General features: G+C 41.3%; 1 protein-coding gene across 14 annotated transcripts in view; it reads left to right on the top strand.

Annotated features, from left to right (window-relative positions):
* Positions 1 to 882: 882 nt before the first annotated feature.
* Positions 883 to 21,595, top strand: part of LOC118929490 (zinc finger protein 772-like) — a 93,728-nt gene continuing 73,015 nt past the window's right edge. For 5 of the 14 annotated variants that reach the window (XR_008995107.1, XR_008995105.1, XM_057495565.1 and 2 more), the window contains exons 1-2: positions 883 to 1,038; positions 4,134 to 4,254. The gene's annotated coding sequence lies outside the window, so the exon portion shown is untranslated. Of the gene's footprint in view, positions 1,039 to 4,133; positions 4,255 to 8,613; positions 8,763 to 17,599; positions 17,620 to 17,957; positions 18,166 to 21,595 lie in introns of those variants that run through there. The other 9 variants (XR_008995106.1, XR_008995103.1, XM_057495562.1 and 6 more) reach the window with 5 other exon arrangements.

The following is a 21,595-nucleotide window of genomic DNA, read 5'->3' on the forward strand; positions in this document are numbered from 1 at the left end:
CAGGCCAGAAGGGAGTGGCATGATATATTCAAAGTTCTTAATGGGAAAGGTTATGACCAAGAATATTCTACCCTGCAAGGTTATCATTCAGAATTGAAGGATATAAGGAGTTCCTTAGACAAAAAAATTAAAGGAGTTCATCTCTAGTAAACCAGCTCTATAATAAATGTGAAAGGGACTTCTTTAAACAGGCCATAACTAGGAGTAAGAAAATTATGAAAGGTTCTCGGAAAGAGGGCAGTGGTCAGCCTGCTCCGGTGTCTCTGGACGAACACAGTAAGCCCGATCTGGGAGTGCGGAGCAAAAAGCTGGAGACTGGAACCAGTGTCTCGGTCTTGGTGAACGGCTGTCATCGGGATGGTTTGCTTCGGCCACCAGAGAGCGAACTGGAAGGAGTACCGCCCCTTCCAATCCCCGCCTCCCTCGCTCCTCCCCCCCGCCTCCCCCGCCACTCCTCCTTCCCGCCTCTCCCCGCCCCTCCCTTCTCCCCCGCCCCGCCCTCTGCACGCCTCTCCCCGCCCCTCCCATCGCCCCCCGCCCCGCTTACTCCCGCCCCGCCCCCGCCCCGCCTCCTCCTCCCCCTCGCCCCGCCCCGCGTTCAGCCGCCCCTCCCTTCGCCCCCCGCCCCTCATACCCCTGCCCCTCCCTTCGCCCCCCGCCCCTCCGTTCTCCTCCTCCCCGCCTCCCTCCGCCCCTCCCTTCTCCCCCGCCAGCATACCCCTGCCCCTCCCTTTACCCCCCGCCCTTCCGTTCTCCTCCTCCCCGCCTCCCTCCGCCCCTCCCTTCTCCCCCGCCCCGCATACCCCTGCCCCTCCCTTCGCCCCCCTCCCTTCCGTTCTCCGCCTCCCCGCCTCCCTCCGCCCCTCCCTTCTCCCCCGCCCCGCATACCCCGGCCCCTCCCTTCTCCCTTCTCCCCCTTTTGCCCCCGAGCCTCGGTGCCGAAGTTGGAAACGCCAGCAAAGCTTCTCGCCGGAAATGTGGTTTGCGGAGTCGCAGCCATGGCGTCGCAAGGCATCGACATTAAATAGAACGTAGAAGGTGAGTGTGAGACGATATCTCAACATCTGGAACTTAATTGTTGGCACAGAGGATCATAGTGAAAAGGCAGGGTTCTCTCGTCTCCTGCGCTCCCCCCGCCATTAATATATGTGGAACTGTCGGTGACGCTTACGGCAGAAGAAACGAGTATTTCTGTGGGAGGTGGAAGTATTTTAAATCCCCGTTTCTGATCCTCAGAGGATCTCTTATACGCCTTTTGGCTTAGCGGATCCTGGCTTCTGTTACCATCGCTGTATTGCGACTGCTCTAAGATCATTTCATAACCCTTCGCTAAACCCAGCGGCTTCTTTTTGACGCTCATCCTAATTTCCTTTGGCAAGTAATATTGTCAACAATTTCCTCCCTAAAACTCTTTCCAAAGCACATATCCCGTTTTGTTTTTTTCTTCCTAGTGCCATCTTTTCTCAGCTTTCCTTCCGCCTCCCCTCTGCCTACCTGCCAGGGCTTGGTGTTTCTTGGTGTTCTGGCCTAGATTTCTTTCTGTTTTCACCTTTCTTGGGTATCTCAGCCAGTCCTACACTTGAAGCTACAACCTATATATCAACGACTGTCTGTATTGGAAACCCAGACTTCTTCCTTGAAATGTGATTACGTATGTCCCTCTACTGAATAGCTCTACTTAAATGACCCATTGCCGTCTCAAACCTAGAATGTCCCAAACAAAACTCATTATCTTCTCTCCATATGAAACCTCTTCTGCCTCCAGCATTCTCTTTCTTTCATTAATAATATCAACACCTTATTAAATCACCCAGGCTAGAAAACTTGGAATCATTTTTGATGAATTTCTCTCTCCCTCAGCTCCTGAATGCAATCAGTCATCAAGTCTATTGATTATCCTGTCACTTAAATGCCACTTGATTCTGTTTCAGCCTTTTCATTCCTGCAGGCCCTGCTTAGTTGAGGCTCTCACCATCTCTTGCCTCGACTTAAAATAACCCCCTAACTGGAATTCCTGCCTCCAGTTTCTCTCTTCTCCCAGACATCGTCCATATTATTATCAAAAGTAGTTTTCTGAGAAACAGCTCTGGTCGTGCTGCCCCCCTACTTTTAAAAAAGTCACAGCTCCAATGTTTTGCACTTCCTAGAGAGGAAATTATTATAAAGTCCCTATCAGCGTTTCGTCATGGCTCTGCTTTGGCTTGTATTAACATTCATCCCTTTGAATTGCACTTACTGTTTTACCTGTCTGCTACCATGCTTGGACCTATGAGTTCTCTAAAGGGCAAGAACCTTGTTTCAAACTGTATTTAAACTTAAATACAACTTAGTATTCACAGCATCTGACATAGTGCCTGGACCCTTCTGGAAACTTAAAAATACATTTATTAAAGGAATGAATAAATGAACTCATTCTTACGTACCATGGGACAATCTCTGGGAACAAGTTGAAACCTCACCCAACTTTTCTCTTCCACTCAAGAGAGTATATTGGAATGCAAGTGAGTGGGAATAAGTATGAATTGGCTCATTAAATAAATCACAGATTTTCCTTTCTAAAAATATTATTAAAAAGATACTACTTGCAGCATATCTCAAAATTGATCTGTGCCACAGTGATGTGTCCTGGAACATAATCTCATGGTTGAGAATGGCCCTAAAAAACCAGGGAAGTGCTCTTCCTCTCGGTTTTTCTGAAAAATGTAGATCCAGTGCTTTTTAGGTTTGGGAATTAAACCTTAATGTATACCTTTTAGAGGTTTTTTTTTTTTCCCCCCATGCTTTGGTGCTTTGTGCATACACACACCCTGAAGCCTCTGATGATGGACGCATTTTAAAAAATCAAATACATACATCATTGCCCTTTCTCATAAATGCAGCCCTCCAGGTCAGCACTAAAGTCCACTGCAAGATGTTTGCAGTATTTTATTTCTTGTAATGCTTGTTCTACGTGCAAACAGCTTTTTTGCACTTCCAGTGTTGTCATTGCAGGTTCCTCAGAACATTATGCAATTTTCCAAAGACATAATGAAAATAGCAAATTGTTTTTAAAGAGAACTTAGCGAAAGGGTTTATAAAGTTTTATCTGTACTTAGAGACTCCAGTGGCCCTCCTAACTCCAAATCCTGTGATTTTATGATTAAACTCTTGCTTTAGGCTAAAGGGAAAGGATCATTTCTTGTTCTGAAAGGAGAAACTAAGTCAAGTAGAAGTGACATAGGCAGTGCAAAGTCTTTGATTGCATTCAGTTGCCCCTCTAGAAAGTGAGAATATGACAGTACAACTTCCTATAATCGCCCCTCTTGCGCTATTCACAAATAATGTGAACTTTAGTATTTTGTATTCTTACTAAGGTACATTCATGCAGCGGATTTTGAGCCTTGAATACATATTGTTTGCAGGAAGTACCTTCTTTCTTGAAGAGAATTCTATTTTTCGTGTGCCCATCTATGTGTGTAAGAGAGGATTTGGCACAGGCAAACTGTCTACGGATTTTTCTGAAGATTTTCAGAAGGCTTTTAGAGAACTTGCTCTGTTTTTTAAGGGAAAAAGTAAGAAGCTCAAGGATCTCCACTGAAGTAAACAACATGTAAAGATAATGCACAGAGTCCTTTTCTGAAGGGGAGGGGCAGCACACATTAAAGCAATTGTTTTTCTTCCCTGGATGAAAACTAGAAGATGCCACTGAGTTCAATGGAGTTATTGTATAATAAACCACTCACTGTGCTCCAAAACTGGGAGCTCTTAGGTCAGGTGCAACTCTCCTCCAACAGGAACCGTGCGTGAGCAGGTGAGATTAGGAAGAGTTTTGCTGTGAAACACTGGGCACCAGACAAATGGTGGTCAGTTAAGTAACATCTAAGGGACCTTGTACTGGAGCTCCCACTGAATTCAGCCCACAAGGAAAGGTCAGGAAAGGTGGGAAAACTACACATCGCACCTGCCACTTGATTATTAGAACTCTACTAAAGGAAGCTTAGAATTTCCCCTGTAGCAGTCTAATAAGGGCTTGGCATTTGTGTTACATGATTTTATTTGGTAGTGTGAAGTAACTTAATAGACTCATTATACTGAGAAGATTAAGGCAAATAACTTTGATTTCGCTATCCTAAAGAATGTACTGTTTTTCCTAGCATATTGTGGACACAGTGCAGGCTCTATATTATTGGCACCGGGCACTTACTGCAGCTAGGAGAGCTACCCATGGTGGAGGCAGTACCTTGGCATCAGTGAGGCGTGCACGTGTGTATCCAGGTTGGTATTCACCTTCGACAGCTTTCATGAAGGAGCCAGAGAGCTCTTTTCAGTTCTACACATTTTGTAAATGCTCTGCCTTTGAAGAAGCTGATATCCTTGGCCCCTTCATGGCCTTGTATATTGGTGCTTGTGGCGACAATCTCATTTTGAGGACAGAGGGAACAAATTCTCACCAATCGGTGCATCTTTTGACCGTCCTAGACCTACATATGAAATCACTAGATTTCTCGGTACAGAAGAACTGATAAAATTGGAATGGCTTTCTCCCCTAGTTGTGTCCTGTAAAGGGTATGTTGCTTATTTAACACATTAACATTAGATACTGCCCGTGGGAAGAAAAGCAGAGGGAAAGTCGGAATCATGGACCTTCCTCCTCTATAGTGCCTTACTGCAGGGTTAGTATGAAGAGGCTGTGAGATGCAAGAGCCGTCTTTGAATGTCACGGCTCATGGGTTACAGTCTGCCAGTGAATCAGACTCCCTTGCCTTAGAAGTATTTCTTTGGTGCTTCCTGGTTCACAGGACAGAAAGAAGTAGGGATAATTCATTTTATATATCTCTCTCTATATATATTTTTTTCAATTTTCTTATTTTTCCATTTTTCTCCTACCTCTCTCTTCTTCTGCCCCTCTCAGTTTTTGGCTTTCCTCATGCCCCCTCCAGCTGTCTTCCCACGGGAATGGTTGGCTCCTAAATTTAAATGACTAGTGCTGGGTGGATAAGCAAGTAGATTCTGGGTCATGTGACCTCCACTCCAAGCAACAATAGTTTCAGTGCTTATCCATAGAGTCTTACAACATATCTGAACTTCTCTGGCCTACCCAAATCTGTCAGACTGGAAATGCCTGAAGACTGGGCTATCCTGTAAGATGTATGATTCTCCTCGTTTGTAGTCACAGGGTCTGCGTCTATCTTCTGGTAGATAAGTATTTTCGATTCCTCTGTAGTCTGAAACAAGATGGTACATTTTTTTTTTTGGTATCATTAATCTACAGTTACATGAGGAACATTATGTTTACTAGACTCCCCCCTTCACCAAGTCCCCCCCACAAACCCCATTACAGTCACTGTCCATCAGCGTAGTAAAATGCCGGAGTCACTACTTGTCTTCTCTGTGCTACACTTGTGTTCACTGTGACCACCCCCCCACACCATGTGTCCCAATCATAATGCTCCTCAGTCCCCTCCTTCCCTCCCCAGCCCCTTTAAAAATCGCTAGTCCCTTCTTGGAGTCTGTGAGTCTGTTGCTGTTTTGTTCTTTCAGTTTTGCTTCGTTGTTATACTCCACAAATGAGGAAACTCATTTGGTAATTGCTGTTCTCCACCTGGCTTATTTCACTGAGCATAATATCCTCCAACTCCATCCATGTTGTTGCAAATGTACGATTTGTTTCTTTCTTATGGCTGAATAGTATTCCATTGTGTATGTGTACCACGTCTTTTTTATCCATTCATCCACTGATGGACACTTAGGTTGCTTCCATTTCTTGGCTATTGTAAATAGTGCTGCGATAAACATAGGGGTGCATCTGTCTTTTTCAGACTGGGCTGCTGTATTCTTAGGGTAAATTCCTAAGAAGTGGAATTCCTCGGTCAAATGGTATTTCTATTTTCAAGATGGTACATTTTTAAAAGAGACAGTGCAGTATAGAGAAAAGGGCTTTGGCCTGGAAACCAGTGCTCACTCAGCTACGAACTATTCATGTGAGTTTAGTAACCTTGGATTAGTCACTTACTCTTTGTGGGACTCAGTTCCCTGATGTGAGAAGAAATATCTGCATCAGTCTGGGTAAATTTTAGATTGACATTCAATAAATACTTTACAATGTCAGCAATTGATCTTTCCTCTACACAGATTGAATCTGAACTAAAATTAGGTGCCTATCGTACAGGATAAATAGAGTACGTATTGGACACAGCCACTGGGCATTCCAACAGGAAATAGGGTGTGTGTGTGTGTGTGTGTGTGTGTGTGTGCGCGCAAAAGTGCAGGTACAAGTGTGTTATAATGCCTTTAAAAATAATGTTGTTTTCATATTATATGAATAATACATGTTCTGTTTGGTTATTCACTAAATAGCCTGCTTATAAAAAAAACCTCATAAATAAACTGCTTCACAAATTGCCAACATTTAGTGTTTTCAACAACGGTACTTTATTTTTTATCATCTTTTTGTGAATGACTTGACCTCACATGAATGGTCCTTCTGTTCTATATACTGGGGCTGTAGTCATCTCAGAGCTTGACTGTGTTGGGGAATCTACGATGGCTTCACTCACATGCCTTGGAGGGCCCAGCTGGAAGGGTGCGCTCAGCTACGACACTGGGCTCAGCTAGGACTCTCCTTGTAATCTGGGGCTTCTCTTCTTCCATATTCTCTCTCCACTTAGCGTCTCCATGAGGATAGCCAGACTTATTAAATGGTGGCTCAGGGCTCCCCAAATCACAAAAGTGGGCACTTCTAGGCCTTCTTAAGTCTTAGGTTTTGTAACTCACGCATTGTCACTACTGCGTCATTCTTCAGTTCAGGAGAGTAACGGAGGAAGCCAAGATAGATGCACAGGTAGAGTTCATTGGGATCGACTTTGGAGATAAACTGCTGTATGCTAATTTTTTTTTTAATTGGAAAATACAGAAAATTACAAATAGGAAAGTAAGGTAAAAATTATCCAGAAATATCTTAAGCTTTACTGTAAGAAAATAGTTACCAAATAACATGCTCCCTATAATGCCATTTTGGGTTAGAAAGGTGTGTGTGTATGTGCATATCAGGTAAAAAAAACCTGCAAGGAAAAACAGCAAAGGATTTAAAATAGTTATTTTTGTTTTGTGGAATTACGGATGATCATTGTCTTATTTTTATTTGTCTCTATTTTCTAACATTTTAATAATGCACGTGCATTACTTGTATAAAACATTGAATCAATTTAAGTCTCACCCCTCTTAGTGATAACAACTATTAATATTTGGTGAATTTCTTCCTACTCATTAAATATTCCTTGATAATGTGATTTTACTTGTTATATCATGTGTTAGATAGATGTATTATGATGTATCTAATCATTTCCCTACTGTTGCCCATTTAGGTTGTTTATCTATGTATGTGTATATTGTTATTTTAAACAATACGTGAACATTTTGGTACATATTTGACTGTGTCATTTATCATTTTCTTAAAGATAAAGTAATAGAAGTGAAGTTTCCGGGTGAAGAGGTATGAGTTTTCAAATCTTTCAGTAAATGTTGCCAAACTACTTTCTAGAAAGTTATAAAAATGTGTCCTACTTTTTTAGTCAGTGGTAGAAGCCCTAGCGTGACTCAGGACCAATAGTTGTAGATTAATTGAAAAAATTAGATGATAATAAAATATATATGTATACATATGTAAACATACATGTATACATGTTTTTTTGATTTTTTAAATTTTTTTAGGAGAACAAGGTACAGGCTTTTATTTAGAAATAAAGTGAGAGGAAAGACCTCCTGGCTCACGCCAGGAAGGGACAAGAGAGCCCCCATATGTATATAGTAGCATTTCATTTTAAGCTAAAAGTTATAAATGCATGTGTGTTCATTTGCCAGCCTTTTGCTGTATGGTGAAGGATTTTTCTTTGAATGTGGTCTCATTTACTCAATATTGCTTTTGTTTAGTGGTACGATGATAAATGTTTAACAACCAACTTTGTGGAAAAAAATAGCCCTGATTATGGCGTTTGATGGTTTCTGTGGTGTAAATACTCCCACTGTGGCCACTTTTAAGTTATGACTTGACACTGAATGTGGAATTGGGAAGACATGGAACAGCACCATTACACTGTATTTCCACTAGCGAGAGAATGAATATAAATAACCTTAAGAGTATCGATCATTGTACAATGTAAAATATTTACAAACTGATGAGTCTTCAGGATTTAATAAGTTTGTTTTAAAATACAACTTAATTCTAAGTTTGTATCATGTAATTATTAACCTGGCAGTTGTTCAACAACAGCTCAACAAATTCCCAGAAACTTGATAATGGGCTCCCGTGAGCTAGTACAAGCTGGCTCCAGCACACTGCTCGTTTTGTCTTTTCCTGAAACCACAGCATAATGCGTCCTCTTTGAGTTCCAGTTTGGGTGTCTTTGAAGTAGAAGGCCGATTTAAAAACACTTGCTATGAAATTTGAGCATAGAGTCCTCCTCTCCAGCTGCTGTTCCCAACCAATACTTTATGGTTGTTTCATCCACAACTAATTTGACATCTGTTTTTTGGAATTGTGTTTATTGAGTTACAATTTAATTTTCATGGAAGTGAATCATTTCTTTTTTTCTTTGTGCTTATACTTCGCCATCACCATTTTATGAATATATAAAGGAAAGCTGTCAACAGCAAGCTTATGAATAATCACAGCTGGTTCTTAGTAAACCTCTAACTCAATTGAGGGGAGCAGAACTGCCGTGGCATCCACGACCATGAAAGTCTCTTGGCTCTGCGCATTCACATGCCACGGACATGGGCATAAGGTGGGCAAGTACTGTATTTTGTATTCTGTTTCTTTCATCTGAAGGACAGTTTTTAGTAAAATACCTGATACTGAGCTGGGTAATGCAGATTTCTACCATATTCTTTCCAGTGGGGATTTATTTTACTGATTCATCCATGCTGTTTCTTCCATGACCAAAAATCGGGGTTTGTGAGACGGCTAGGCAGAGTCATAGGGACGGTATTTCACAGCCAAGTAGTCCAGGAAACAGTCACATGTCTGACCCTGTGCTCTAGGGGTCACTAACACTGAATTCTAGCAAAGTGAGCTAATGAGGCTCTTGACATTATGTTTTTCTTGACATTTGTTTGTTCTCCTGCTTTCCATTCCACTCAAGTAGTTATTAAGTCAAACAATGTGAGAGTCAGGGTGCTCCTTACAGGGCAGTGCCAGTGACCTCCTTTGATGGAATTTCTCTCAACCTCTGTTCCAGGTCCATGCTTCTGTTATATCGATGTGTATATCTTGGGAGCTTAGAGTTGTAATGCTAGCAAAGAATTTCTTACAGAAGATTGGTAATTTGTGTTAACATATCTGAGCTGCCCCCTCAAATGCGTGGACGGAAAACTGAGGTTTAATAGTTAAGCCACTGGAGAAGACTCCAGTGCTATTTATCGGGAACCTTGCAATCGTATTAGGAAGGTAAACAAGATTCCACTCAGTGAAAATGTCAAGAGATATTTGTGAAGCTTTCAAATTTCCCCTAAGCCTCAAGGTAGCCAAATGACCAAAGGCAGTTTGAAAGTTTAGTGACTGGTTCCTTTGTTTTAAGTAATTGTTGCCAGAAATGCCATTTCCTTCCGGCTTTCTGGCTGGAGGCTTCTCCATAACCTTCTGTAGAAGAGGTTTTAAGAATTCTTGGAACTTGAAACATACTTTTTGTCTCCGTGTTCCCCACTTCAGTGACCCTTACTGTTTTTCTTTTCCTGCTAATTCTGTCAGGTCGGAGAACTAGTCAAAAAGAGCTTTTTATAGGTCAAAGACATTTTAATAAGTGTTGACTTTAATGATAAGTTTCAACTGTTTCATCTGTTGAAGCTATTAAAATTCATTTTTCTGTAGGATCCATATCTCAGAATTCGCTCAGTAAGTTTCAACATTTTATCCTTTGACTTTTCTATACACAATTGCTAATTCCAGTCTTATCTTTATTCATGTCATTCTCCCAACCAGGTAATTTTTTTCCTTATCAGTCATTCTTTTGATTTTGACAGGATCCTTTCAGTGTGAACCTGAAGTAAAAGTAAAGTTTTTAGCACAGCTTAAAGAGTTAGTCTAACTATGCTGTTTAAAGTCAAGATGGGACATAAAAAATGATCAGGGCCCATGAGGTATCTGTGGTGGTAAATGCTTCCTGGTCATAGCCAGGAAGGCTCACAAAGATAGGTGCTCCTTAGGACTGAAAAACTGGGAACGAGACACCAGTTTGAGATGGCCCAGTTGTGAATCTCTTGAGAAAAATTACATTATATTATTCAATCCTTGTGGCTTTGAGGGTGTCAGAGTCACATAGCTATTAAGAAGCAGTGCCAGGACTCAAACTTAATTTTATTTTTATTTTTATTTTTATTTTTATTCATTTTTATTTATTTTTTATTTGGTATCATTAATCTACAATTACAGAAAGAACATTATGTTTACTAGGTTACCCCCTTCACCAAGTCCCCCCCACATACCCCTCCACAGTCACTGTCCATCTGTGTAGTAAGATGCTGTAAAATCACTACTTGTCTTCTCTGTGTTGCGCAGCCCTCCCCGTGTCCCCCACGCACTATACATGCTAATCGTAATGCCCTCTTTCTTTTTCCCCACCCTTGTCCCTCCCTTCCCACCCATCCTCCCCAGTCCCTTTCCCTTTGGTAACTATTAGTCCATTCTTGGGTTCTGTGATTCTGCTGCTGTTTTGTTCCTTCAGTTTTCCTTCATTCTTATACTCCACATGTGAGTGAAATCATTTGGTATTTGTCCTTCTCCGCTTGGCTTATTTCACTGAGCATAATACCCTCTAGCTCCATCCATGTTGTTGCGAATGGTAGGATCTGTTTTTTTTCTTATGGCTGCGTAATATTCCATTGTGTGTATGTACCACCTCTTCTTTATCCATTCATCTACTGATGGACATTTAGGTTGCTTCCATATCTTGGCTATTGTAAACAGTGCAGTGATAAACATAGGGGTGCATCTGTCTTTTTCAAACTGGAGTGCTGCATTCTTAGGGTAAATTCCTAGAAGTGGAATTCCTGGGTCAAATGGTATTTCTATTTTGAGCATTCTGAGGAACCTCCATACTGCTTTCCACAATGGTTGAACTAGTTTATATTCCCACCAGCAGTGTAGGAGGGTTCCCCTTTCTCCACAACCTCGCCAACATTTGTTGTTGTTTGTCTTTTCGATGATGGCGATCCTTAGTGGTATGAGGTGATATCTCATTGTGGTTTTAATTTGCATTTCTCTGATGATTAGTGATGTGGAGCATCTTTTCATGTGCCTGTTGGCCATCTGGATTTCTTCTTTAGAGAACTGTCTATTCAGCTCCTCTGCCCATTTTTTAATTGGATTATTTGCTTTTTGTTTGTTGAGGCGTGTGAGCTCTTTATATATTTTGGATGTCAATCCTTTACCAGATCTGTCATTTATGAGTATGTTCTCCCATACTGTAGGATACCTTTTTGTTCTATTGATGGTGTCCTTTGCTGTACAGAAGCTTTTTAGCTTGATATAGTCCCACTTGTTCATTTTTGCCTTTGTTTCCCTTGCCCAGGGAGATATGTTCATGAAGAAGTCACTCATGTTTATGTCCATGAGATTTTTGCCTATGTTTTTTTCTAAGAGTTTTATGGTTTCATGACTTACATTCAGGTCTTTGATCCATTTCGAGTTTACTTTTGTGTATGGGGTTAGACAGTGATCCCCCCCACTTTATTCTTCCTTCTCAGAATTGTGTTGGCTATTCGGGGTCTTTGATGTTCCATATGAATTTTTGAACTATTTGTTCCAGTTCTTTGAAGAATGCTGTTGGGAATTTGATAGGGATTGCATCGAATCTGTATATTGCTTTGGGCAGGATGGCCATTTTGACGATATTAATTCTTCCTAGCCAGGAGCATGGGTTTTGTTCTTGGGTAGTTTTTTGATTACCGCTTCAATTTCGTTGCTGGTAATTGGTCTGTTTAGATTTTCTGTTTCTTTCTGGGTCAGTCTTGGAAGGTTGCATTTTTGTAAGAAGTTGTCCATTTCTCCTTGGTTTTCCAGCTTGTCAGCATATAGGTTTTCATAGTATTCTCTAATAATTCTTTGTATTTCTGTGGGGTCCGTCATGATTTTTCCTTTCTCGTTTCTAATTCTGTTGATGTGTGTTGACTCTCTTTTTCTCTTAATAAGTCTGGCTAGAGGCTTATCTATTTTGTTTATTGTCTCGACGATCCAGCTCTTGGTTTCATTGATTTTTGCTTTGTTTTATTCTTCTCCATTTTATTTATTTCTTCTCTGATCTTTGTTATGTCCCTCTGTCTGCGGACCTTAGGCCTTATTTGTTCTTCTTTTTCCAATTTCGATAATTGTGACGTTAGACTATTCATTTGGGATTGTTCTTCCTTCTTTAAATATGCCTGGATTGCTTATATACTTTTGCTGTGTCCCACAGAAGTTGGGGCTTTGTGTTATTGTTGTCATTTGTTTCCATATATTGCTGGGTCTCCATTTTAATTTGGTCATTGATCCATTGATTATTTAGGAGCATGTTGTTAAGCCTCCATGTGTTTGTGAGCCTTTTTGCTTTCTTTACAATTTATTTCTAGTTTTATACCTTTGTGGTCTGAAAAGTTGGTTGGTAGGATTTCAATCTTTTGGAATTTACTGAGGTTCTTTTTGTGGCCTAGTATGTGGTCTATTCTGGAGAATGTTCCATGTGTAGTTGAGAAGAATGTGTATCCTGTTGCTTTTGGATGTAGAGTTCTACAGATGTCTATTAGGTCCATCTGTAGATGTGCCTCTGTGTCCTTACTTATTTTCTGTCTGGTGGATCTGTGCTTTGGGGTGAGTGGTGTGTTAAAGTCTCCCAAAATGAATGCATTGCGTTCTATTTTCTTCTTTAATTCTGTTAGTATTTGTTTCAGATATATTGGTGCTCCTGTGTTGGGTGCACATATGTTTATAATGGCTATATCCTCTTGTTGGACTGAGTCCTTTATCATTATGTAATGTCCTTCTTTATCTCTTGTTACTTTCTTTATTTTGAGGTCTATTTTGTCTGATACTAGTATTGCAACACCTGCTTTTTTCTCTGTGTTGTTTGCATGAGATATCTTTCTCCAACCCTTGACTTTTAATCTGCGCATATCTTTGGGTTTGAGGTGAATCTGTTTTAAGCAGCATATAGATGGGTCTTGCTTTTTTATCCATTCTATTACTCTGTGTCTTTTGATTGGTGCATTCAGTCCATTTACATTTAGGGTGATTATTGAAAGATATGTACTTATTGCCATCGCAGGCTTTAGATTTGTGGTTACCAAAGGTTCAAGGTTAGCTTGTTTACTACCTTACTGTCTGACCTCACTCGCTTATTGAGCTGTTATAAACACAGTCTGATGATGATTTCTTTCCCTTCTTTTTCCTCCTCCTCCATTCTTCATATGTTGGGTGTTTTGTTCTGTGCTCTTTTTTGGAGTGCTCCCATCTAGAGCAGTCCCTCTAAGATACCCTGTAGAGGTGGTTGCTGGGAGGCAAATTCCCTCAACTTTTGCTTGTCTGGGATTGTTTAATCCCTCCTTCATATTTAAATGATATTCGTGCTGGATACAGTATCCTTGTTTCAAGGCCCTTCTGTTTCATTGCATTAAATATATCATGCCATTCTCTTCTGGCCTGTAAGGTTTCTGTTGAGAAGTCTGATGATAGCCTGATGGGTTTTCCTTTGTAGGTGACCTTTTTTATCTCTCTGGCTGCCTTTCATACTCTGTCCCTGTCCTTGATCTTTGCCATTTTAATTATTATGTGTCTTGGTGTTGACCTCTTTGGATCCCGTCTCTCAGGAGTTCTGTGTTCCTCTGTAGTCTTAGGAACTATTTGTTCCCCCAGTTTGGGGAAGTTCTCAGCAATTATTTCTTCAAAGACACTTTCTATCCCTTTTTCTCTCTCTTCTTCCTCTGGTACCCCTATAATGTGGATATTGTTCCTTTTGGATTGGTCACACAGTTCTCTTAATATTGTTTCATTCCTGGAGATCCTTTTATCTCTCTCTGCATCAGCTTCTATGCGTTCCTGTTCTCTGGTTTCTGTTCCATCAATGGCCTCTTGCATCTCATCCGTTCTGCTTATAAATCCTTCCAGAGTTTGTTTCACTTCTGTAATCTCCCTCAGGACATCTGTGATCTCCCTCCGGACATCTGTAGTCTTCCTCCGGACTTCATCCCTTAGGTCTTGCATATTTCTCTGCAGCTCTGTTAGCATGTTTATGATTTCTATTTTGCATTCTTTTTCAAGGAGACTGGTTAGGTGTGCCTCTGCAGATCCTTTCTCAGGTGTAACTATCTTGGTCTGGACCAGATTTTTTTGCCTTTTCATGTTGATTGCAGTGGCTGTAGGCAGGTTGCGGGTGTGTCAGCTGGGAGAAGAAAGTCCTTTCCTGCTTTCTGGATGCCTTGCCCTTCTCCGCTGCCTTTGACGGCTACCTGCACTCCTGGAGCATCCACCGAGTTAATCTCCTAAGCTGCTACGGGCAGGGTGTCCGTCAGAGCAGCGCGGAGCCCTGCGGGGAGTGGCAGTAACGCCAGGTGCGCTCCTCCGTGCTAGTGGCGACCCTGCTGGGCAGCTGTGTAGCAGCAGCGGCCTTTGGGTCTGGCCCGGGCGGCTGTGCGTTGGGCTGGGATTCCGGTTGGCTCCTGGGTGCGCGCCTGCTCCCTCTGTCTCCGCTGCTGGTGCGCGCGGGGCTTTTCCGTGCAGCCTTCTACCGGGCTCTGGCTTCACTGCCGCCGCTGTGCGCAAGCCGCGCCTGGGCTGTTTGGTCGCGCCGCTGCGGGCTAGCCCTGCGGTGCACGGATCTGCTCTCGGTTTCTTCTAGCGCTTCCGTCCCCGGCGCGCTCTCCCACTCTCCTGCTAGTGGGCCCGTTTGTCGGGGTCTGCGCCAGTTGCAGGAACGACTGGCAGGCTGCCTAGTCCTGTGAGGGGCTTCAGAGGTGCACTGCCTCCATTTAGGGCACCTTAGTTTCCCCAGTATTCCCAGCTGCCGGGACAACTTCGTCCAGCTATGGGGTCCCTGTCTCCTTAAGACTTGCAGAAAGCACTCGCTTTTCTTTTGTCTCAGGTGCGCCGGTTGCAGGGACCTGCCCACAGGTTTTGCTTTTCCATTTCTCTAATATCCAGCACCCTGTACACCTTGTGTCTGCGTTGCGGGTGCGAATTTCTAGAGCTGGTTGTTTAGCAGTCCTGGGCTTTCACTCCCTCCCCATTCTGACTCCTTTCTTCCCGCCGGTTTTTGGGGTGGGGGAATGTTCGGGTCCCGCCTGGCCGTGGCTTGTATCTTACCCCCTTCATGTGATGCTGAGTTCTCGCAGATGTAGATGTATCATGGCTGTTGTACTGCATCCACTGGTGTCTCTTTTAGGAATAGTTGTATTTTCATAAATATATATGTTTTGGGGAGGAGATTTCCTCTGAACTACTCATGCCGCCATGTCCCCGTGATCCCTCAAACTTAATTCTTTCAGCTGTCAAATTCATCTTGCTTTCTAATTTTCAGTTACTATTGCACTAGTAGATAGTAAATGCTGCTTTGTACTGCTTTGATCTGATTGTTTGATTTTGTAAAAGAGGATTTGCAAGTTTTCTTTATAATGACTCAGGCATCCCATTTGAGGGCTAGGCAAGATTGGCACATAGGAATCATAGATCTGTTCTGCCCCATGCACTGAATCTATAGCGGGAAAGAAAAAAAGGCACTTCTGGTATCCAGGAACAGGTCTCCCAACATGGTCTCACACATGCTTCTTTAAGCTGGACTATCACTAACAACTAGGTCTTGTTCTAGAATGCCAACACCAGACAAGGTCACTCTGAGACTGGAATGAGAGGAGAAGAAAACAAGCTTACTGTGCAACTCACACAACACCAAAGGCCTCCCTCTCTCAGCTAAAATGAAAGATTGCTACTCAATTAACCAATTTTAGCTTTAACCTTATCTGGCTTGCCCTCCCTCTAGGTAGAATTCATTGAGACACCCAATCATAGAATTGCCTTGCTTCTGGTAGCTCTAATCTAGAGGAATGTCCTTAGACCCTTCTGGGCATCATCAGCTGTGGTTCCACGGCTGGGTCTCTTGAGAGAGGAGAGGCTCCCAGTGGGAAGGTGGGATTACAACACTGGACAGGTTGTCAGAAAACAACAGTTTCTCTATTCTTCTGCATTTTCTCACTTCTGTTTTTATTTTAATTTCCTTGTTTATTTATCAGGACTTTTTTTCCCCCCCTTTCCCTTTTAGTTTTTCATTAAAGAAAGCCAGGCTCATAAAAGAAAGGACAGGGCTCGAAATAGAAATCTGGAATGGGAGATTTATAGGTTTGTATACAAGAACCCATCATTGCAGTTGTGGTTGGCTTCATGCCAAGAAAGTAATGTATAATAAATCATAAGAGACTAAATTAATGCGAAAGCCTTTGGAAATAATCAGAAAAGATTAAGTTCTCAAAAACTGACAGTAGAAAGTAAGTAGTTACCTCTGAATGATGTTCACAGGGATAGATAATATTTGGAAGGCATCAGTTAGAAGAAACTCTCTCTCTTTATTCAGCCTACATTGCAACTCAGCATTTGGGATGTCCTAGCAACTTGAATACATTCGTTGTTTGAAGTGATTTTTGGTTAAGCAGTCATAGAAGGCTTTTATACACTTGTTACCATACATTACATAGGCGCTTCTGTCCTCAGTTTCTTCAGAACAAAATTACATTTCATTTCTCATCTTTTTCATTATACTAAGACTAAAGTACATTTTGTCACATTGTGCATAATGTACAAGTCTATCAGATGATGCATTTGTTAAATAGTTGAACTTTGCCATCTCAACGGATTAGAGCAGTGGCTCCTCAGTTTTTAAGGATGAAGATTTCATGCACATGTCAAAATAGTTCTCCCCCCTTCACCTTTGCCTCCAAGAAAATAGCTACCATATTCTCTTTTTCTGTTACAGTGTCATACAGCTTCTTTTAATTCAGTATTATTTTAAGGAGTTTGTCTTTTGTTAATAACTGTAAAAACTTCTGCATATATTGAAAAATATTAGCACATATTGTTCACCACTTAGCAGAGTAGTGTACTTGTGGGTTGACAAACTTTGTAAGAACTGATTAGTATCTATGGTACTCAGATTGGGAACTGCTGGTTTAGAGCTTGACAAGGCTAAATTTTCACCTCCTTGCTTTTGCTGATTTAATTTCCAAAGTAGCTTACTGGACTCTGCCTGCAAATCTGACTATGTAATTTTAGGTGGTCGGTTAACTAAAATGGCAGTAGTATGGAACAATATTATTGGGCACCCTCCTATTTTTGATGTTTGTTGTGGGAGGTAGGTATGGGAAGGCTGGCCCAGACGGTCACCAATCAATGGGAAATGATGAAGGTCAGGTACTGTGTGTTTTGAGCTGAAGCAGGGCATTTCTTCCCCAAGAGAAAAGGAGTTGAAAAGAGCAGGGTTGGAGAGCCAAGTAAAATGATGTGGATGGTCAGTTGGAGTTTAAACATTGAGAAAAGCGCAAACAGATCCCAAGGTCGAGTCAATGGCAGGATGGCTGGGACAAATGTTCAAGAGTTGAGTTTGCAAAGGATTGGGGTAGAAGCAGGAGCAAGTATGATACTGCTTTTTATTCATCTGCTTTTTGAATCCATCCGGATTTGGTTGTTTGTTTTTAATGATTGGCTTACTGTGAAATGTTTTCCATTTGCTTTCCCAAAGTATACTTCTCAACTCTGATTAGAAACTAGGTTAGTTTGTTTTCCTTTTTATAAGTGAAAGCCATAACATTGGTTTGATTATATCAGAGGACGCAGGATAACAGGCGTTTGGAGTGGAAAATCCATCTCCTGATCCCCAATTCTCAAACCTACACTTTACACAGTTTTTCTAATACAAATTAAATAGTTTATCTTTTCTTAAACCCTCTCCTATGGGTTTTCTCTCCCACAGGAAAACAATCTGTTTTCTAGCTACAGGCTGTTCAAACATCTGCATCTAGTGGTCATGCGGATATGTGATGTTGGACTTCAGGGGATTCTTTGTAAATTTGCGATCACTACTCTGATCCTTCTTTTCTGGTGTGGAAGCTGAGACTGGTTCAGATGAGTTCACAGGGCTGGATCAGCAATGAGAACCATTTCTCTCCCACAACTGTGATGTATTGTGCCAATAGATGAATATCAAACCATCTGAATGTCAAAGGGCAAACCTAGAGAGGTGAGTGTAAGTGGGATGTTAGAGCAAGAAGGCCTCCGTTGAGTGATGTTAAATGGATTTCTATACTGCATTCCTATGATAACGTCAAGTGTGACTCTTCTGGATGGGGATAGGTTATGCCCTCTTTTCCAGACTTATTTGATCATTAACACGGGGCACAGTTCCACAGAAGATGATATGGAGAATGCTGCCATAACACAAATAAAATTTAAAACATAAGTTCCACTAGCAGGGCAGTCATGTTATTTTTGAATGTGGAGAAGTAGCTTTGCTTTGAAATGAGCAGAGCAAAAATTATATAATTTAATTTGTTAATGTCTGTGAGGTGATATGGCACATCAATATAACATACTAAAACTGAGATGGTTGGATTTTGCACCGTTTCAGTAAATTTCAGATAATAGGGAACTGGGATGGTGGCCACAGTTGAAACGGAGACACACTTTGGCCCCCCTGGACATCATGACTTGGTCCCTATTAGTGTAAATAGAAACTCAAATTTAATTTCAAGCAAAGCCTTAGTAATAGTGGTGAGAGTCCAATAAAATTCACTTCTCAGATTCAAATTAGTTCCTTTCCTCGAAGTACAACAAAACATTATTTTAAATTCCCAAGGTGTTCTTTTTTGTACTCAAATATCTCTCAGTGATTGTGTTTTTCTAGGACAAAGACAAATCTGTTTACATTGAAACATACTGCTTGAAAGTCCTATTTACATCACTCACACCAGTAGGTCTGGAGGCACTTTTCCCTATGAGAACTTACAAATGTCACAGTCTTCTTTACTTCTCTCTAGTCATCTTTCAAGGACAAAATTCCTCTTAATTAAGATTTTAACTTGTGAAGTGGAATGTTTCGTTGTCCGAATTAATGTCAGTATGCGTTAGTGTGCTGATACATCTGTTCAGAACACAGGTCACCCTCCTGTCCAGTGAATTTACACTGCTAGGTATGGCTTCTACTTTCTCTTTCTAAGGAAATCATAGTTAGCTGCAGGCAACCTTACCAGTGGAGAGTACCATTCTGCATATTTCCACACTGTTTTCTTTTTTTTAAAAAGTTTTTATTAAAGTATTATTGATATACCCTCTTACGAAGGTTTCACATGAAAGAACCATGTGGTTACTACATTCATCCATATTATCAAGTCCCCACCCATACCCCGATACAGTCTCTGTCCATCAGTGTAGTAAGGTGCCACAGATTCACTGTTTGCCTTCTCTGTGCTACACTGTTTTCCCCGTGACCCCCCACACCATGTGTACTAAACATAATATCCCTCAATCCCCATGTCCCTCCCTCCCAACCTGCCCTCCCACACCCCTCTCCTTTGGTAACCACTAGTCCCTTCTTGGAGTCTCTTGAGTCTGCTGCTGTTTTGTTCTTCAGTTTTGTTTCATTGTTATACTCCACAAATGAGGGAAATCATTCGGCACTTGTCTTTCTTCGCCTGGCTTATTTCACTGAGCATAATATCCTCCAGCTCCATCCATGTTACTGCAAATGGTAAGATTTGTTTCTTTCTTATGGCTGAACAGTATTCCATTGTGTATATGTACCACACCTTCGTTATCCATTCATCTACTGATGGACACTTAGGTTGCTTCCGTATCTTGGCTATTGTAAATAGTGCTGCGATAAACATAGGGGTGCATATGTCTTTTTGAATCTGAGAAGTTGTATTCTTTGGGTAAATTCCAAGGAGTCGGATTACCTCTAGTCAGATGGTATTTCCATTTTTAGTTTTTTGAGGATCCTCCATATTGCTTTCCACAGTGGTTGAACTAGCTTACATTCCTACCAGCAGTGTAGGAGGATTCCCCTTTCTCCGCATCCTGGCCAGCATTTGTTGTTCTTAGTCTTTTTGATGCTGGCCATCCTTAGTGGTGTGAGGTGATATCCCATTGTGGTTTTAATTTGCATTTCCCTGATGATTAGTGATGTGGAGCATCTTTTCCTGTGTGTGTTGGCCATCTGAATTTGTTCTTTGGAGCACTGTCTCTTCATATCCTCTGCCATTTTTTGATCGGGTTATTTGCTTTTTGGGTGTTGCGGTGTGTGAGTTCTTTATGTATTTTGGATGTTAACCCTTTGTTGGATATGTCATTTACAAATATATTCTCCCATACTGTAGGATGCCTTTTTGTTCTGTTGATGGCATCCTTGGTGGTACAGGAACTTCTTATTTTTAGTTTGATGTAGTCCATGAGTTCATTTTTGCTTTTGTTTCCCTTGCTTATGGAGATGCGTTCAGGAAGAAGTTGCTTATGCTTATATTTGGGAGATTTTTGCCTATGTTGTCTTCTAAGAGTTTTATGGTTTCATGACTTACATTCAGGTCTTTGATCCATATCGAGTTTTCTTTTGTGTATGGGGTTAAACAATAATCCAGTTTCATTCTCTTGCACATAGCTGTCCAGTTTTGCCAACACCAGCTTTTGAAGAGGCTGTCATTTCCCCATTGTATGTCCATGGCTCCTTTATCATATATTAATTGACCACATATGCTTGGGTTTATATCAGGGCTCTCTAGTCTGTTCCCCTGGTCAATGAGTCTGTTCTTGTGCCAGTACCAAATTGTCTTGATTACTGTGGCTTTATAGTAGAGCTTGAAGTTGGGGAGCATAATCCCTCCAGCTTTATTCTTCCTTCTCAGGATTGCTTTGGCTATTCAGGGTCTTTTGTGGTTCCATATGAATTTTAGAACGATTTTCTCTAGTTTGTTGAAGAATGCTGTTGGTATTTTGACAGGAATTGCATTGAATCTGTAGATTGCTTTAAGCAGGATGGCCATTTTGACAATATTAATTCTTCCTATCCATGAGCACAGGATGTTTCCATTTATTGGTATCTTCTTTAACTTCTCTCATGAGTGTCTTGGAGTTTTCAGAGTATAGGTCTTTCACTTCCTTGGTTAGGTTTATTCCTAGGTATTTTGTTCTTTTTGATGCAACTGTGAATGGAATTGTTTTCCTGATTTCTCTTTCTGCTAGCTCATTGTTAGTGTATAGAAATAGCACAGATTTCTGCATATTAATTTTGTATCCTGCAAGTTTGCTGAATTCAGATATTAGATCTAGTAGTTTTGGAGTGGATTCCTTAGGGTTTTTTATGTACAATATCATGTCATCTGCAAACAGGGACAGCGAAATGTCTTTCTTGCCAATCTGGATGGCTTTTATTTCTTTGTATTGTCTGATTGCTGTGGCCAGGACCACCACTACTATTTTGAATAGAAGTGGGGAGAGTGGGCATCCTTGTCTTGTTCCCGATCATAAAGGAAAAGCTTTCAGTTTCCCGCTGTTCAGTATGATGTTGGCTGTGGGTTTGTCACATATGGCCTTTATTATGTTGAGGTACTTGCCCTCTCT

The sequence above is a fragment of the Manis pentadactyla genome, chromosome X (assembly GCF_030020395.1).
Source record: "Manis pentadactyla isolate mManPen7 chromosome X, mManPen7.hap1, whole genome shotgun sequence".
In the NCBI taxonomy this organism is placed as follows: domain Eukaryota; kingdom Metazoa; phylum Chordata; class Mammalia; order Pholidota; family Manidae; genus Manis; species Manis pentadactyla.